The sequence below is a fragment of the Mugil cephalus genome, chromosome 5 (assembly GCF_022458985.1).
Source record: "Mugil cephalus isolate CIBA_MC_2020 chromosome 5, CIBA_Mcephalus_1.1, whole genome shotgun sequence".
Taxonomy (NCBI): Eukaryota; Metazoa; Chordata; class Actinopteri; order Mugiliformes; family Mugilidae; genus Mugil; species Mugil cephalus.
Genome location: NC_061774.1, coordinates 6,691,010 through 6,708,669, shown reverse-complemented (window position 1 = coordinate 6,708,669; position 17,660 = coordinate 6,691,010). Strand labels below are relative to the sequence as shown.

The window sequence follows — 17,660 nt, the reverse complement described above, 5'->3', positions numbered from 1 at the left end:
CGGGCCAAACACAAGATTGAACTTTATATACAATAAGATGCACAAAGACAGAGCAGAGAACCCATCATGACTTAAATGCTCACTTCGGTTATGCAAAAGCTTTTGTATGTAGTCAATAATGTCAAGTTTCTTTGGAGCAAACTGCTGGATTCTATCTTCATGATTCATTGTATAATAATTATTCATCAGACAGATGCATTCTGAACCACTCATGAATCATCTCTGCGTAAGGTGCTGAATGACACATAAGCATGTATTAAATATTATCCACTCATTAGAGCCCTCCACATGAGTGTTTTCACTTTCTGTGACTGATGAGACCTTTGGTCAGGTTAAACTGACTTAACTTACTTCATGGGATGTCCATAAAGTCTCTCAAAAAGCATCAACACCATTGGTGCCTAGAAGCCATAATAACAACTGAGTAACTTACTGCAGAAAGTGCAATGACGTATTGAAAATTTGAGCATCTTGGCAATATACTGTATGTATATATATATATAGTATAATCATCTCATACTGGCTTTTACCATTACAATTAAGGCTCAATATTTAGTTAAGTACAACGTATTAACTTTACAGCCCACTCTGAACATCGTAAAGCACACTACTTCTCAAGAACTCCAGGCTTTTCAAAAATTTCTATTTAGATGACCCAAAACGCAACCAGAGAGCACAGCAGGCAGTTCATGTTGACACACACCAATTACCCACAACATTAAAACCATCTGCCTAATTGTGTAGGTCTCCCTTGTGCCTCCAAACTCATCAGAGAATGGACACAGTCCTTCTGAGAGTGTCCTGTGGTGTCTGGTAACACAATGTCATTAGTGGGGGGGGGCTCGGGTCCTATGGGTTGAGGGGAAGGGTCTCTGTGGATCATCTCACAGATACTTGATCAGTTTATGATCTAGTGAGTTTGGAGGCCAGCTCAACCAGCGTTTTAAGAGTTGTTCCAAATACCATGTCCAAAAGTCTCCCAGCAGACCATTGTATTGCTACAAGATGGTCAATGTTGTTCACGTCTTTTGTCAGTGGTGAATTTGGAGGCCAGCTCAACACCTTGTGCTGTTCTTCGCGTTTTATGAGTTGTTTCAAATGCCAGGTCCAAAAGTCTCCCAGCAGAACATTCTATTGCTACAAAACGGTCAATGTTTTTCACGTCTTTTGTCAGTGGTGAATTTGGAGATTCTTGTCTGTTCTTGTGCTGAAGAGTAGACAAGTCAAGCTCATGTCCCTTCAGTCATAACCAGCAAATACCATCACAACTTCTAATAGAGTTTGCTCCTGACTTATTAACTTATACATCTTCTGTCAGTCCCTACGTTAAATTTCACAGCAGGTGTTGGCGACTCATTTAATCAGTGCTTATTTGCTATCTATTAGTAAAGACCTCAAAATATCAATATCAAATTATGCAGAACTCATGTCAGACAATCAGGACAGCAAAATGACTCTCCTTGTGCAAAGGGACAGAGTTAGAGCTGATAATCCAGAGTGGCATCTGAATCCCATATTGCTCCAGTCCCCATGACTCACAGAAGCGAAGGGGAGGGGTGGGGGTTGAGAAATGTCAGGGAATGACAATGAGGCGTTTGAAATTGCAGCCAGCCATCTGGATTAATGCGCGGAAGGATTCGACCTGTTTTCCGTGCCCTTCTATGGAAGGGGACGTTGAGACTACGCCTGAGAGATTGACACATCGTTGACTGTCACCTGTCTCCCGTATGCTGCAAAAGAAGCCGGACATGCGAGGCTGACAGGACCCTTTCGGTGTTCACCTCTGTTTGTGTAAACACTGTGGCACCTGCTCTACACTGGGAGCGCATTAGACACAGCTGATTTTTCCCTCAGCCCTGAGGCTCAGCAGGCCAGAGGGACCCCTGCAGAGTCGGGCAAACATGAGACAGGAACACTGGAATGAGAACAAATAATCAATGGGACACATATTTTGTAGGTGTGCTTGCACTGTGTTTGTCAAGCCGACAAGGTCATTGCGGCTGTTTTTAGCCAATTCTCACGGAACAACGACAGTAAAAGCGAATTAATGCAAAGTTTCCCTTTTTTCTGAGCGTTAACCATTCATTTCCAGTGATAACTGCAGCAGTTTTTATTATTTTAAATGGGTCAATGAATTCAGACTGAGGAAATCAAAAGCCGACATCTTATACCCCCTGCTCATACATCATCACGTCGACAATGTCATCATTACACATTTCACAGATAAACAATGGGCAGCATGGTGTATTTTTTTTTAACGTTTCCGGTTTGTTGATAACCTGAAGGATGGACCAGTTAAACCGCTCTTTCAAAGGGATCCTTGTATTAGAATAAATCACAGTGCCCGATATCTGCCGCCACACAAAAAAAAGTGCCCTGCCCTGATCGTTAAAAAAGTGTGGGATATCGCTATACAAGCTGTATATAAACACAGTCGCTCATACATTCCCCGATCAGTCCAGTGTCCCAACCGTTACGTAGGACTAATTCACCTATGTGAAACAAAAACCTCTGCCCGTCAGAGATCGGCCTTTATGGGAGTAGACCAAAACTACAATGATACATTCTGGTCGTTGAGTGACAAAATCAGAATGCGATAGGCAGATACATCAACATCTCAGCCGATAAAATCCTGTGTCGATAGCCGGGTCGACCCTTTCACGACGGTTGTGTTTTTCTCTCGATGTCAAAGGGGCTTTAGAGCTAACACTTAACCTAAGACGTCGCAGAAATGCCCGTTTTCTGTGCTAAATTGAAATAGCTGTCGCTATTAAAGAAAACAACAACATTTCTGGTGGATTTATTTAAAATCACGCACATCCCAGAAACATGTCATTCCACGTCTAGAAAAAGACTGAGGCTTAGCAGTCGGGCAAATACTTCTTCTTGACTGGTGAAGTTTCAAGCAGAGCCCATGGTCTTCAAGAAAACATTATTTTCTGGTTTTCCTGTGCGAAGCTACATCATCATCATGCTGTGGGGTCTGTTTTTTGTTTTCACCATGACAAGAGAAAGGTATCAAAGACTTAACGTGTTTAAAATAGCCCACACACACACTCCTGGCCCTCAGGACTGAGGAATACTAAAGGGGAAATACTTTAGTACTAATTCTGAAGAGGACTTTTTTTCAATGTAACCCTCGAAAATGAATGTAACCTTGTTATGGATGTACTCATGGGCTTTGGAAACATGTTCAGAGAGCTAGAAGTGCTCACAATGTCTTCATATCATTTTGTGTATTTCGAAGGTTAAAATAAGACAGGCTGCCATGCCAAATTATCACCTGTTCATGGCATCATCTGTCTCCCTACAAAGCATTTTCTATCCTTAACCAGCCTTGAAGAGGGGTGGTTTTCAGGTTGATCGATCTCTTTTCTGAATTGTATCCTAAACCTTAATACTGAACTAGCATGATTGCTTCTGACCTCAGTTACCAGTAGTATAATTGACAGCTGCTGGAGTCAGAGCGTCGGAGCAACACAGTGAATTAGGCGGCTGAATCCAATCTGATCTGACCTTCTGATCAATGCGCCATCATTTGGAGCTGGCAGACTGAAGACCTGCTCTCCGTTCACAGGATTCGAGAGGGAACGCTCGGAGTTGCTTCTGGGCTGGACTATCAATACCTTTTACACCCACATCAATTCCCTTCCCTGATAACGGTTTCAAGCATTCAGTTTAACCTGCTGTTCTGGTGCTGCATGGGCTGGCGGGAGTGCAAACAAGGATTTAGAGAAGAGGGCTTGTTTCGTGAGCAGGCCTGGACTTAGGCGTTAAGAGCTGGGTGTCTCTCAGTTTCAGCTTAATAATGTAATACTTAATAATGCAGCAGGCCGTGCTCCTGGATGCTACCTTCCTAACAGGGCTTCCAAACGGGGAGCCAAGTATGTGCCTGTGGTTATCATGCCCAGAATAATGAGGAAGCAGCAGGGATTTACATATTTGTAGTATTATCCAAACAAATCCCTCAGCTCCCTCCGCAGAGATGTTGCCAATATGATATGCTAACTAAAAGGAAAATGAAATGAGAAGCACCCTCTTTTTAATCCACTGAAAGTATTCTTCCCTACAGTGATTTGTAATATGCTGTTGTTCTCCCTCTGTAATAAATAGCTCTGCATATTTCACTGGGTTGTGGAACTGACTGCTACATTCTCCACCTCCCCCCCCTTTGGCTGTAATTAGTTGAGAAAGTTGAACGTGGTTACTTTGGGGACACGTAGTTCTTCTCTTTACTTTGGGTGAGGTGGGGGGGTAGGGGGTATTTCACATCACTGTGTGGCAGGATTACAGCATCATGTGTAACTCACGGTCCAGGCTGCTGCAGCGTTGTTTAGTGAGGACACAGCTGTACTGATGACTGACGTGTTTGCTGAAGGGATCTGGTTGATTGATGGTTGTCGCGCTGTTCTTTGTTTTCTAACGGGATCATGGAGTGTTCCGGGAGGAAATGGCTTGTCAAAGATCTCTCTGTTCTCGTGTCTGCCGCATAACTTCCCAGCCATGTCGCCTGGTTGTGTGTCTGTCAGTCTAACATCTGACAGCCAGTCTGTCTTCGTAGCCTCTTCTCCTAAGAATGACATTCATGCATTACTCATTCACAGCAAATGTGAAACTGCCCAGACCATGTTATTTCTTCTCCAGAAGATAAAAATGTCTCTCATTATTACTGCTGTTAAAGGCTTGGGGTTTTCCTTTGCCAGCAACATTTCGAACGCTACCACTGCCCTCCTCGCAGGATGTCATCAAACACGAGTTGCCTCTCAGCCTGATGTAACTGGAATGTATTTCCAGCTGAAACTCCGGCAGCACTATCTCCTCTAATTTCCCCTGTGCCTGTGAACCACACAACGAATGATTCCAGCCATGCCAAACGGTATTCTCCGACTAAAACCTTTCATCACTTCAATAAACCCCCCTTTTTTAATATATTTATTTTTTGAATGTTAATAGATTTTATGCTAAACGTATTCCTGCTGCAATTTGAATTTTCATCACCTCCACGATTGGGTCCTTTTTCTTAATTCCATTTCGTATTGCCTTCCCGTCCTTGTGCACTGTTATTAGCTGCAGATGCTGGGTCCTCACTCTTCCACAATAACCTGCTCTCATTACGGTGAACCCACATCAATGAGCTAATAATTCAACCTCTGTCCCAATGGATCTTGATGTATGTACTAATCACCTTTGTCTTGATGTGGAACCTATTGAAAATCTGTAATGTATTCATTAACTTAATTGTACACGGAGTGCAATTTGTACAACCTTGAATGTGATCAATTATCACTCAAATCAAATTTCTCTCAGTTCCAGTCAATTGAATGATGGATATCGGTTGCATGCGGTAAACATTCATGGCTTGATTGCCATTTCATATATTTTACTGGCGTGCATGTCGACAAAGGATGGATGGATTTTACCTGACCTTGTACTTTTTTTAAGTTTTAGTTAAACATTATGACCGCTGTTGTTATTTTTTAATTAAAACAAACGTGAGTCCCCAGCTACTTGGCAACATTCATGTGTAACTGTGAGTAAATAACTGAAACTGAATAGCACAAATTATTTTTTTCCATGTTCTCATCCAACAGACTCAGGGGGGGATCAGTGTGGGCAGTGCAGTGGACCAACATGGTCAATGTTGGGACGGATACTTGAAATGTATTCAGCTACAGAATACATGCCCTAAAATGTAATGTGTAACATATTCCGCGGCATTGCACAAACTGAGTAATGTATTCTGAATACTTCCACATGGGCTTGCATTTTACTCTATCAAAAGAATGAGGACACATGTGACACAGACCACCACTGTAGGAAGAGATCGGCCTCTCAAATGCGACCTCAATGCATCCCAGAAATGTTCAGCTCCTGTCTCTTACAAGATCGGATCTTAATCCAAGGTCTGAACAGCCCTAGAAGTGTATGAATGCAGCAATCAGACCCAGCTTACTAAACAAATCTCTTCCAACTGACTCAATGTGTTAGGACCAAGTCTCCTGAAACTGTAATATATTATCGTTAGCTGTCAAGAAACAGAAATAAAGAAAGAAAACGAATTTTCTTTCTTTTACATTTCTTTACTTACTCAGCTGTCAAAAGTGAGAAAAAAGACAAACATAAAATATTCAGTTTCTGTCTCGAAGTCGCTGTTAGTACAAGTAACACTTTCTTCCACTAAGTTTGCTTCAGAAATGTTTGCTTCAAAATGCAAGTTTGTTGGTTTTATTTTAAGAGGATAAATTCTAACTGCCTTAAAATAAACCACCAGAGGGAAACCTGCATTCTCCCTTACTAGTTTCCTGATATCACAGAATAAAAACATAAAACATATAAAACATTCCATAAAATTTCAGGATCATTACAGCCGACTCGACACATCAATATTCTTCTTCAATACAAAACAGAAACTCAAACTGGACCAAAACCAAGATGACAACTAAGGAAGATTACAACACAAGGAAGTGTAAGACAAACGGGGTTATATCACAGAAGAAAATCCAACAACCTGACAGAAGTGGCAGAAAAGGGGTAACATAGCAGACAACTCGACAAAGGGAAATGCAGGGTTATAATGCACTTATGGGCAAGGTCTGGTGGAGTAATGAGAGACAGGTGAGACCAATGAAATCGAAATGTAATGGGAGGCAGGACCAAAATAAAACAGATCAAACAATAAGGTTACAGGGCACATTAAAAATTCAACACAATGACACACCGGAATGCATCCAATAAAATAAAGAAAAACAGAAAGCGCACATGGAAACATTTAAACATATAAAAAGTGTCCACAGTAGCGCTACACACACGTACCTTAACTATTATTATCCGTCCGCATCCACTCTTTGCCATAAAACCACATGGGCTAAATTCAGCTAACATTAGCTAGCATGTCAGATAGCCATAGATAGCATGTCAGATAGCATTCCAGTAAGTTCACACGCTCTCACGCCACACATGACATTTCTCACGTTGAAAAGTAATAAAAACTCACACTGACTTTTAAAGAGATTCGTAATCTATGAATATATGTGGCAAAGGCAGGCTGCTCTGCTTGCATCGGCGACCAAGCGGACAGAATATATCAGCCGCCAATCAGCCATTCAGAAAATAGTATTTGTTGTTGCCAGGTGAAATAGGAGCGCCCTAACCACGCCTTCCACGAATGCTCGGAAATGTGCACTGTCAATGAAGAGGCATTCCATCCTCTCATCTCTTTAGGTCTATTTCATCCATTGGGTCACCAAAATTTATAATTAAACATCTTTACAGTGTAAACAAAAAAAGTAACTAACTAAATTGTATGTTTTTATGAGAAATAATATAGCTTTTTAGTTGACACCACCTATTTTGTCATGTCCCTCAAGACGTAGATGAAAGTATACTTTGAAAATAGAAAATAAAACTATATATATATGATATCAACCTAAACATCTATTTGTACTCCTTTGTTAGCTATGTTTTTTTCTCCAAATTAATGGTTAATTATTCATTAAAATCACGTTATTTAGTTCTGTACCTGGGTAACACCTCAGCCCCGTTACATGAATGATTTTCCCCCACAAATACAATGGTATGACCCATAGTATTACAGGAAGTGACATCATTGAAGTCTTTTGGATACAGGACAATAGAGACAGGCAAGTTGCTCCCTTCTTTTCCTTTATTTTGATTATTTATCCTGTGATACTGTGGTCATCAAACTGAATGACTCAACACCGTAATATGACAAAAAAGGTAGAAAAGTATTACTCATGAAAAAAGTTGTTGTTTTTTCAAGATTATATGCTAATTCAGTATTTCATGCATGCCATGTGCTCTCTCACTGGTATTCATTACATTGAGCAACGGCCATTTTGTGCAAAAATCACAACCCCATCACACTCAACCCTGTTACTTTTTGTGAGATTGTGACAGGGTTGTGATTTTAATTCTTTGGTTGTTAAGTTATACAGATATACAAATTATTTGTTATTATATTCAATCAACGTTAATATGCTACATGCATTCTGAATGTGATGTATGTTCCATGGTTAAGCTGAGTAAGACGGCACCAACAACAGCAGCAGGAAGTCAGACGAAGTAACGGGCACGCCTTAAAGCTGATCCTCATTCAACCTCTCACTCCATTCTCATTCCAAGCTAAATTCAAAATTACCCTGACCAATTACAGTGTTTCACCAGTTTGAAGATGGAGGTTGGTGGCTTGCAAGCTAAGGTTGCACTGCAGAGTAATTTTGCATTCTCGTTTTTCTAAAGTGCCAGCTCTGTTGCAGTGGCTCAGACCCCAGCCCCTGCTCCGACTCCATTATCTCGACTCACGCAAATGGCTCAACTGTTTAGTCTTTGGTTCCATGTTCCACGCTAGGGCTTCTGGGACATGCACACAGTTGCCATAATTTATTAAGAGCGTGATTAAACACATGGATAAAAGTACTGCCATATAATCCATTAAATTCAACAATGCAACCCTGTTCTAAATGCTACAGCAGACAGAACAGACGAAATATGGGCTTAAGAAATATTGTCCACTTAAAATGAGTCTATTGTTGAGGGTCTTTAATTTGTGTCATGCATCTGATGTACACATTGTGTATCATAGCAACTCCAAGGCAAACAGGGCACCAGTATCAGCAGGAAGATGTTCCAAAAACTCAGTTACAAGATTGTCTTTTTGTCTTCCATTTCAGCGTATGACAAATAAAGAGTACGCTTAAGATAAGGGAGAGACTGTAGATAAAATAGCATGGGTTTCTTCCCAAAGGCTTTATTACTGAGATTTGAAAAGAGCAATTCAAGTAAATTAAATTAGTTGCTGAAGTCTGCCAAAGACTGCCGTTAGTGGTCAGAGTATTTTTGATGAAGTTGTGGTGGGATTGTTCCTCGACATCCCCCCCGCCGCCTCATCTCCTATCCCGTTTCAGTGATACTTCCAGTGAGATGACAGCTATGAGGAGCCCTCTCCATGATGAAAGAGGCACAGACAAGCTGACTGCATCCCCAGCAGGGTGTACAAGTGCATGATGAGTTGTCATTACTGCTGCAGCAGCTCTGGTGGACATGCTGTGATCATTTGAAAGTCAATCCCTGAGGAGCCAGCAGGGCTGGGTTGTTCCTCTGTGGTTGGTCAATATAGCTTGTCAGTCAGAACAAACCAATTTAGAGCTGACAAGTGTACTCTGATATATACCAGATAACCACAACCGGAAAATTGAAAGTGACATCTAGTGCAAGAGAATGATTGATTGCACAAAATCAATTAAAAAACTTCATTTGACAATTTAAGTATATTGTGAAAACAAATTATAGCACATATGCAGCCTTTATATTTTATCAATAAAAACTGCACATAAGAGACACTCAGGATGTTGCCATGACGTGCATGTAAATATTTCTTAAAGAGCATAATTTGACAAGGTGACATGCCTTGATTGTTACTACAGTATATTACTCAATATTCAACACTATTATAAAGGAGGGTAATTTGAATGGTTGACATTTGTGTAGTTTGCATTGCTTTCTGTTCTGTGCTAGTTAATTAAAGACTCACTAGGGATTTGCAGTGTTACCAGTTTTGATTGGAGTAAACAAACCCAATATACACCATACTTGCCAAAAGTATTCACTCACCTGCCTTTATATGAACTTAAGTGACATCACGTTCTTAAACCGTAGGGTTTAATACGATGTTGGCCCACCGTTTCAAGCTATAACCGCTTCAATTCTTCTGGGATCACAAGGTTTAGAAGTGTGTTTATGGGAATTTTTGACCATTCTTCCAGAAGCCCATACTACTGCTACCCCCCAGAACCTTAATGACCTCTCCTGCTATCTATCAAACCATATATGTAGAACCTGGGTGTCTTATTTGACAGTAATTTAAGTTTCAACAGGGATGCAAATTTCATTGTCAGGTCCAGTTTTTTTCCATTTCAAAACTCAGGCCCTTCCTATCACCTTCTGACCTAGAAACAGTTATTCACATACTCATATCATCCAGGCTGGGCTACTGCAACACTCTCCATTCAGGTATGACCCAGACCACCAGCTAGTCCTAAACACTCCCATCTGGTTATTAACAAGATCAAAGAAGAGAGAGCATATCACTCCCATTCATGCATCATTACACTGGTTCCCTGTTCATTTCAGGATACACTTCATGTATCTATATATATCTTACACCACCACCAGAACCCTCAGATCCTCAGACCGTGGTATGCTGGCTATGCCACGTTAGGAGGAAAAAAAGGGGACCAGCCCTTTTCTGTTGGCTCTGAAACAGCCTGCCACAAGCTAATAGTAGATCTGACTCTGTTGAGGCTTTTAAGACGCACCTAAAGACCCATCTTTATTCCTTGGCTTTAAATAGCATTTGATGTGTTTTTATTTTTACATCTGATTATCCTGTGTGTTAATAGCTTTTCATTTATTGATACAGTGATGTTGATCTGTATTTTACATGTTTTATATGACATGTTGATTGTGAAGCACTTTGGTGCAAACGCTCTTTGCTTTTAAGGTGCTATATCAATGAAATAAACTTAAAGTTGGGAGCATGGAATTGTCCAAAATCTCTTGCTAAGCTGAAGCATTCAGAGGCCCTTTCCCTGCAACTAAGGGGCCAATCCTAGCTCCTGTAGAACAACTCCACCATAATCCCCCCTTCACCAAACTTCACAATAGAGTCAGAAAAGTACCACTCTCCTGGCAACTGCCAAACCCAGATTGGTCCATCAGATTTCTGATGGAGAGCTGTGATTCATCACTTCAGACAACATCTCCACTGCTCTAGAGTCCAGTGGTGGTGCTTTACACCACTGCATCTGACGCTTTGCGTTGCACTTTGTGATGTATGGCTTGGATGCAGCTGCTCAGCCATATAAAACCCATTCCATGAAACTCTCTACACACTGTTCTTGAGCCAATCTGAAGGCCACTTGAAGTTTAGAGATCTGTAGCCATTAACTGCAGAAAGTTGGCAACCTCTGTGCACTATGCGCCTCAGCATCTGCTGACCTTACTCTGTCATTTTATGTAGCCTGTCACTTCATGGCTGAGTTGCTGTTGCTTCTACTTTGCTATAATACCACTGAGAGTTAACCATGGAAAATTTAGTAGCGAGGAAATTTCATGACTGGACTTGTTGCACAGGTGGCATCCTATCAGAGTACCACACTGGAATTCACTGAGCTCCTGAGTACGACCCGTTCTTTCACAAATGTTTGTCGAGGCAGTCTGCATGCCCAGGTGCTTGATTTTATACACCTGTGGTCATGGAAGTGATTGGAACACTTGACTGCAATTAATGGATGAGCAAGTGAATACCTTTGGCAAGATAGTGGGGGTTGTGATTGGTTGTTGCTGTTTCCCCTTGTTTCCAATCACTGAGCAGAGCTGAGCTTATTGGCTGTTATGTGAAACCTAATATTTAGCAAAAAGTTGTATTGATCTCCCAATCTTGTCCAAGCAAGAAAATAAGCACCTTTCCCAAAATGTCAATGGCTGTGAAACTATGTTTTTTGATGAGGGCTTGAAATTCAATAATGAATTATGTTAATCTAACACCACAGTTTCATTCCTTTTTTCATATGTGTTTTGATCCATACTCATTTCCATACATGAGATGAGCAATATACCAGAAGCTATACTGTACTGATGAAGAATAAATGGTTTGCAAAATAAAGGAAAATGTGTCTCTGTGTTTAAACACTGACTTGCGTCCCCAGTGGCATTAGGCTGGTTTCTTGATGAATCTCAGAGGTTGTAGTTAAAGAAACAATTGGAAGAGTGGAGGTTCTGCTTGACTGGTTACAAAATTGAAAGTCCAACTGAAGTGATTCCCAAGGCATTTTGACTTATATCTTGGTGTGATCCCTCCTAAACTGTAAATAACCATTTCATTTTTGTCATAGTTTTGGTGTCAAGGATCCAATTGCTCTGGAGCTCTAAATTGTTGAGAGCTGTTGTGGTTTTATGACTGCTTCTGTATCTTCGGGTAATGGCTTAACCGCAACATGTAAGCTGTACAACAAATTAAAAAGAAATGGTTGATTTATCGACTGAAAACTGGTAAATTTATTTATGTGAATGAATGTCATTCAAGCACATCTAGCAGTTAAAAAAAAAACACGTTTCCCTTTAGAGCTGCAGAGCATGGAAACAGGATTAAAGAAGGGAAAATATTTTAGATGAAAAACAGTGAAGTACAAATCATGATTTACACAGTAATGAAAAACAGGATTATGGATTTGTCCCACGAGTAGGCAGTACAATTTGTATGTGGTGGAACTGTGATCAAATACTTGCCGCATTTCAAATAATGTTCTTCGACTAAGTGTGTATTTGTAGCTGTTTTTTGTACTTATTCCTGGTTATTATATTTTTATCAGAAAGTTGTTGTTTTTTTCCACATGGATTCTCAAGCATTCAGCCCACAAAACATTCCCCTCTTGTGCATGTATTAGCCCTAAAAGGGTGAGCTAAGGCAGGTGTAGACTACCATAGTATTCAAATCCTATTGCATTGATTACAATCAGTAATAAACTTGCCTTCCACTTGTCTTCCTAGGTGAAATTAACTAAATGAATTAGTCAAATATAAAAGTGTTGTTGAAGATAGTTTGGAGAGCATTACACTGTTGCCAATGATAGGGAACCTTTGTCATGAATACAGAAATGAAACCTAGATTTTGTAAAAAGAATCTTTTAAAAAATTAAATTAAATTTGAACTCCATGTTTTGTTGACCCATTCATTGACCAGATTGAGACATTTGGAGGTCAAATCAACACCTTGAATCTTGTTTTCTCAAACTCTCAAACTATTGCAGTGTTGCCATGCTGTGAGAGGTCACTGCCATCAGGGAATACCGTGGCCTTGTTGGGGTTACACTGTATGAACAATCTTTAGGTGGGTAGTCCTTGTCTAAGTAACATTCACATGATCCCTAGGATTCAAGGTTACCCAGTAGTACATTCCCCAGATCGTCACACTGCCTCCATTGACACTCGGTCTCCTATAGTGCATCCCTATTTTCCTCAGGTAAGACACATACACAATGGCAACCCCATCTATCCATCATCAATAGCAGCTTATCCTGTAGAGCAAGGGTGCCCACACTTTTTTTTGTCTGTTTCTGACATCCTCGCTACCACCATCTACGCTTTTGGAGATAGACAGATGTCAATATGGAAATTGACCATCTGTGGCATTGCAGTGCCATATACAAGAAACTGCAACACACTGAGGCACTGAGGTTTTCACCAACTCTATCTACATCTGCATTCTGTAGAGTCAGACCCAACAGCCCAGCCTTAGCTCCCGGCATGCATCACTGAGCTTTGCAACTGGTTCACTGAATGTCCTTCCTTCCTTCCTTGGGCCACATTTGGTGGACACTAACCTCTGCATACAGACAACACACCTGCCATTTTAGAGGTCCTCTGACCCCGTCATCTGTCCGTCACATATTCAGGCTTGACCATTTCTCACTCTTCCAACACATCAACGTGTGCCATGGGGGTGAAACAGTCAACCTTTTTCATTTCATCTTTTGTGAAGTCACAGTCATATGCACACGCATGTCTTTTTTGTCCTACTCTATAAATGTAAATGTAAAATGTAAACCCCTATTAAAATAGTCAGTTTATTGACGAAAGTTGTACTACGAGCTCAATAAAATTTAACAGAACTGAATAATGGAGAATAGTACTTGTTACTTTGGGACAAGAAATGGGCGCATCTATTCTGAATACTGAGTAACACTGCCACGTATTAATTACAGAAGTCTTTGTTGTTCTTCCCATTTTGCTGACACTGAGACAATGAGGCATGACATCCACTTGGAAAATAAATGATTACATAAAAGTTTGACAGAATGACATGCTAAAACACAGTAATAAAACATAACACTGTGTGAAATGTGCCGACGGTGGAAGTGTTTTTTATACGAGGAGAGCGCGATCACTACAGGTGCACCACTGCCTGGGTCACTATCTGTGGCTGAAGAGAGATAGAGAGGAGCTCATCATTCAGAACCCAGTCATCCATCTCTTCCTCCTGCTATCCTTCTATCTGATTCTGTCTATATCTGCTTCTCTCTCCCTCTCCTTCTCTCTTTCTCTCTCTGCTTTGCCGGGTCCTGCTGAGGCCAGAGACAGTCTTGTGGATTTGGGGGCTTCAAGCCAAGCAGCCTCCCAGAGAAATTACCTCAAGCTTGTGGGGCATTTAATGAGGTTCACAATGATTTATGTTGCCTTATGTACAGAAAATAGAATCAGGGACCTGCATATTGGCTTGTTGCTGATTAATTCCACACTCTAATTTTACCCTGGATACATTTCAATATTGTATTGACAACGTGGTGATGTCCTTCGCTTATTGCTTTACAAGGAGGGAAATTAAAGTTCTACCAAATTAAACACATGGATCGCTGTCTGAACTCTGAATCGCGTTATTATTATTTTTTTTGCTGTGGTGTATTCTGTATTTCTTTTCTGGAGGACTCAAGGTCTCAAGGTGAAAAGGTCTCTTGTCAGATAAATCAAATCCCTGCCAAACTCTGCTCTACTCTCCCTCCCTTTCCACTTCTTTTTCTCACGTATCATCACAATGCAACCTTTCCAACAGCGCTTTGACCACATACACAAGATATTTATCTCATTTGACATTCAAAAAAACAGACGCAAATTCTTGTCTGGCATTGATTCCTAACAACCCTCCATGATTTGCTTTCAGTTTTCAGTTTTTGTCATGTCGTTAGTGCCAAATAAAGGCTGTCTCTGGGAGCATTTTTCCAGTCTTAAATCCACCTGCTACAGAGTTTAGCTAGGCAATACCAGGGCTGCTGGCTATTCTGCTGCTGCTGACCAAGCCAAGCGGGCAGCCTTGTGTCCATGGGGAACCATGGATTATCTAGCATCAGGTCAGCTCCGTTCCCTCTCAATTTAAAAGCCAATAAGCCTATCTACAGATCAGTTAATAACATGGCTCCCTTTGTTACATCTTTTCGTCTCTTTCAATTAAAGTCCCTCTTATTGACCTAAGATTTGAAAAGGAGCCTCTCTTGTGCTAAGTCCTAGTCAACAGGTCTTTCATAGCAGGCTAGCATTTGTTGACCAAGATTAGTGGGTAACTTCAGCTCTGTCAAACAAACTGTCAAGTGACGCGGCCCCTAAGATTTATTGTGTCAAGTAAACAAATTGAAAGAAAAATATCATATATTTCTATTTCATCAGGATTATGTCTTTTCTCCCAAATCCCTTTTCCTCAGAACACTCAGACAGATCTTAGTGTGGTCTGTTCAAATACACCCACTCCTTTTGAGCACATGAGATAAAGCTACTAGAAGAATAACACAAAACTGATACAGTTTAATTATAGATTAATTTAATTAAGCAACTTTAATATGCACATGTAAAACAATCGTATTCATAGAAAGACACGTCTGGCAATTTTACTTTCAGGTACAACCCCAATAGTAAACAATAGAACAGCCCTGAATTACCAAAGCTGAATATCAATAATCAATAGCAATAATTTGTGAATGTTTGTTGTTTTAGGTCATTAGTTAGCGTTCAGAAAGGTTTCCATGGTGGTAGCCTTGGTGATGGTGTAGCTAACTGATCAATTTAAATTGGCATGTTTTTTCTTATCACTATTCAGTAAATAAAAATTAAATATGCAGTGTAATGAATATGGAATCATGAGACCATTTAGACTGGTTTCCTGTAAACTTGCTTTCACTGTGCAATTTTGTCCTCCATCGGAAACAAAATCTCCTGGGAAAAGAAAGGCTCGATTAATGGCATAAAGAAGCTGCATTAACAGAAAAAGGACAGGCCTTTTGTTTTCGCTTGTAGCTATTGGTAACTTTACCCAAGTGGAGGAAAAAAGGTTCACACTGGAGGTCAAAAGGTAGGTGATAGGATGAAGAAACACAAGGGTAGCACCTAAGATTAGTGATAAATACCTGCATACAACTAAAGTGTTTTATTCAGCCAATTTCATGGGAGGGTCCTCAGTTTGGGATTCTTGTTGGTTGTTTTTTGCTAAGGATGATTCTCAGGCTGATAGCAGTAGCCACGATGCTAACAAGCTACAAACAAACCAGGAGCTAGAAGGCCAAAACCAAGTCAGTCAGTCAGGCGCTGCTGATGGTCATAACATATTTTCAGTTGTTGGCTGATTTTCCATATGAACTTTTGCCATCAACACTCAAATGCTTTTAAGTTTCCATACAGATGGAATTAATAAATATATTGCACAACATTTTCTTCCATTGGCAGATTAGAAAATGCTCATATATACAGTTTTGTCATTCACATTATTTAGATTGTGTTGACACTGTTGTAAACGTGGGGTGGAAGTCATCCAATTCATATGGAAACATGCAATTAAGCTAGAGCACAAAACACATAGTTCATACATCAAGTCTTCAGGACACACTATTTATAGCTGTAACTTTTTGGAATGACTGTGGTCCCCTTCCAGTTGCTTACAGAAAACATACAAAACGCTTTAACGGTGCTGGTAAGGCTATCTAGTAAACCAAGAACATAGCCAGTAAAGTTAAGCTAATATGCCATTAGCTATCACTTCCTGTTTAACACAGATATGAGATGTCAATCCTTTTATCTTACTCTCTTGACTGAGCATATTTTCCAAAATGTCACACTGGTCCTTTAAGGATTTATGTTCTGATTGTTAGTTTAGAGAGACAGACATTTCATTTTGTACAGTAAAAATCCTTGAACTAGCACTTTGTAAATCCTGCAGTAGTGTGGCCCATAATCACCCTTGAGCTATGAATACCAGCTGCCACAGGACCTACCTCCATATCTCTGAATCTTCCTTTTCAGCGGTTGTGGATCCTTTTCTGTCCTTCCCTGTGATCACTGTCCAGCTCTGAGCCAGTGGGGAAACAGAAACTGTACAAGTGTCCAAGTATTGGGTATTAGTCACATTCACTCTGCCAACACTGCATATCTCACTCCTTTGCACTCGTGCACCCCTGGGACCTGTAGACAAATGCATGCACAAACACACTGCCTGGGTTCCTAAACCTGTGCACATGAGCGCATGTACAAAGCCATACAAGCCTCCCACCTGCTCTCGCTGCTCAACAACACTGAGCTCCCGTATCCCCTTTCAACAGACCCGACTGCCAAATTGTTCCCAAAGCCGTGCTGCTACTCCACTCTGTACAATATTGCAGACATTTAGATCAGTTTCAATTAACACATGCTGCTCTTTTACCGAATCAGACTTCTTGTGGCCTCGTGAGGAACCTTTGACTTGGCAGAAGTCTCAACTTCGAGACACTGTGGAATTACTGTGTCTTGTTTGCGCTGTCTGAGAACTATAAAGGTCTCTTTACGCGAGCAGAAAGCTATTGATTTATTATCACTAAGGTATACGTTTTCATTGATCTCAGGGTTAAGCTCTGATTCCCCCATTTGGACTTGGGAATGTTGTTGACGGACAGATAAAGCCAAACAGCCTAACACTATCTAAAACAGCCACGTGTGTCTTGAGAGGTGACAGAAACCAAATAGACTAATGTCAGCCATCCAGTGGATCTCTCATGTTACACTGGCTGACATTGTCCACTGCAGCAGGCACCTACCCCACTCAATAACTAATTATAATGTGTTTAGCCACC

General features: G+C 40.6%; 1 protein-coding gene across 1 annotated transcript in view; it reads right to left on the bottom strand.

Moving 5' to 3' along the window:
• Positions 1–17,012, bottom strand: part of enox2 (ecto-NOX disulfide-thiol exchanger 2) — a 195,663-nt gene extending 178,651 nt beyond the window's left edge. The window contains exon 1 of the mRNA XM_047585232.1: positions 16,830–17,012. The gene's annotated coding sequence lies outside the window, so the exon portion shown is untranslated. The remainder of the gene's footprint in view (positions 1–16,829) is intronic.
• Positions 17,013–17,660: the final 648 nt, after the last annotated feature.